Source organism: Trichechus manatus, unplaced genomic scaffold (assembly GCF_000243295.1).
Source record: "Trichechus manatus latirostris isolate Lorelei unplaced genomic scaffold, TriManLat1.0 scaffold00007, whole genome shotgun sequence".
In the NCBI taxonomy this organism is placed as follows: domain Eukaryota; kingdom Metazoa; phylum Chordata; class Mammalia; order Sirenia; family Trichechidae; genus Trichechus; species Trichechus manatus.
This window is the reverse complement of record NW_004443943.1, coordinates 18,103,591-18,105,356: the sequence shown is the minus strand read 5'-3', so window position 1 is coordinate 18,105,356 and position 1,766 is coordinate 18,103,591. Positions and strand designations below refer to the sequence as shown.

Here is a 1,766-nt window from a genome sequence, read left to right as displayed (position 1 = left end):
CCGCTGCGCCGGTTAGCCCCACGCGCGGTGCCTGTGACTCGCCGTCGGGGCTGGACAGTGCCAGACTGTCTTTCAGGAAAGCCCCCGCGATCTAAGGGTGTTTATGAGATAAACGTGGCCACCTCTCCGCAGGGGCGGAAGCGGGGCGGGTGCTGGGTTGTGAATAGGCTGGACGACACCTGACAAAGGCTTTAGCGGCGGTGTCTATCTCCGTGACTTTGGTCTCTGTGGCAGTCAGGCCCTGCAGCCGCCCCAAAATCCCTGCCAGCTGGAGCCCCTTTTCCTCACGTGGATTTCCTCTAAACTTCATCATGTCAGCTTTGAATGGCGCTGCTGAGAACCTCCACAGGAAGGCCCGGACATCTCCGTATCCTGGTTCCAAAGTGGAGAGAAGCCATGTCCCCAACGAGAAATCAAGCTGGAAGGTTGAGTGGGGAGAGTACAACCCTGATGAGTAACCTGCCAGCTCTGTCCTGGCTGGGCCCAGGTGGGCCGACTCCCAGGTAGGTAAAAGGAACTTCTCTCCTCAATTTAATGAAAAGGATGGGCATGTTGAGAGAAGGAGCCAGAATGGCTTGTATGAGGTTGAAAATGGTAGACCTAGAAATCCTATAGGTCAGACAGGACTGGTTGGCCGAGGGCTTTTGGGGCACTGGGGACCCAATCATGCTGCAGATCCCATCATAACCAGGTGGAAAAGGGATAGCAAGGGAAATAAGCTTCCCCACCCTGTTTCTGGGAAAAACATCCTACAATTTGTAGCCATCAAAAGGAAGGACTGTGGAGAATGGGCAATCCCAGGGGGGATGGTGGATCCAGGAGAAAAGATTAGTGCCAAGTTGAAGAGAGAATTTGGTGAGGAGGCCATGAACTCCTTACAGAAGTCCCACGCAGAAACACAGGAGTTGGAGGAACAGCTGCACAAACTATTCAACCAGGAACATTTTGTAGTCTATAAAGGCTATGTGGATGATCCTCAGAACACAGATAATGCATAGATGGAAACAGAGGCTGTGAACTACCATGATGAAACAGGTGAAATAATGGATCATCTTCCTTTGGAATCTGGTGAAGATGCCGAGAAAGTGAAATGGATGGACGTCAATGATAAACTCAAACTTATGCCAGCCACTCCCAATTTATTAAACTTGTGGCTGAAAAATGAGGTGCTCACTGGACTGAAGACCCCGATTGCTATGGATAATTGGTGGGAATCTCATGTAAGACAAAAGCCTTCAAAGGAACAATTGTGAATACCAAGCAAACAGCACAGAACTCTCATTAAACATATCAGAGTCACTTCTGGTGATGATTTCCAAAACTATTCACAGTATGAAGGCTTTGTATCAGGGAATAATGTTTGACAAATTTATGGGATCACAAACTCTTTGGCTTTCATGGCTTAAGCCAAATTATACAACTAATGCTCTTTCAAGAATTGTAGGTAAAACAAAAATAACATCCCTACCAACCACAGCCTCTACTTTTTAGCCAGTTTACATTTGTCAATTCGTTCTTTCTGCTGTTTTCCTGATGTGTTAGAATGTGGCCTAATCTAATGTATAATCTGATTTTCTTGGGCAACATTTGCTTTTCAAATTTATTTTTATGTGGTCTTGTTGATGTTGCTTTCAAGTATGGAAGCTCCCTGGTTATTCTTGTTTTTAGAGCCTTCAGTTTATGGGAAAACTTCAGTCTTTATTTTAGTCCATAAAGATCAAGTATTTACGAACCAGAAAAAAAAAATGCAGCAAGAAAATGAGCTT

General features: G+C 45.8%; 1 pseudogene; it reads left to right on the top strand.

Moving 5' to 3' along the window:
* The first annotated feature begins 296 nt into the window (after nt 1-296).
* On the top strand, nt 297-1,204 carry LOC101348732 (ADP-ribose pyrophosphatase, mitochondrial pseudogene; annotated as a pseudogene).
* Nucleotides 1,205-1,766: the final 562 nt, after the last annotated feature.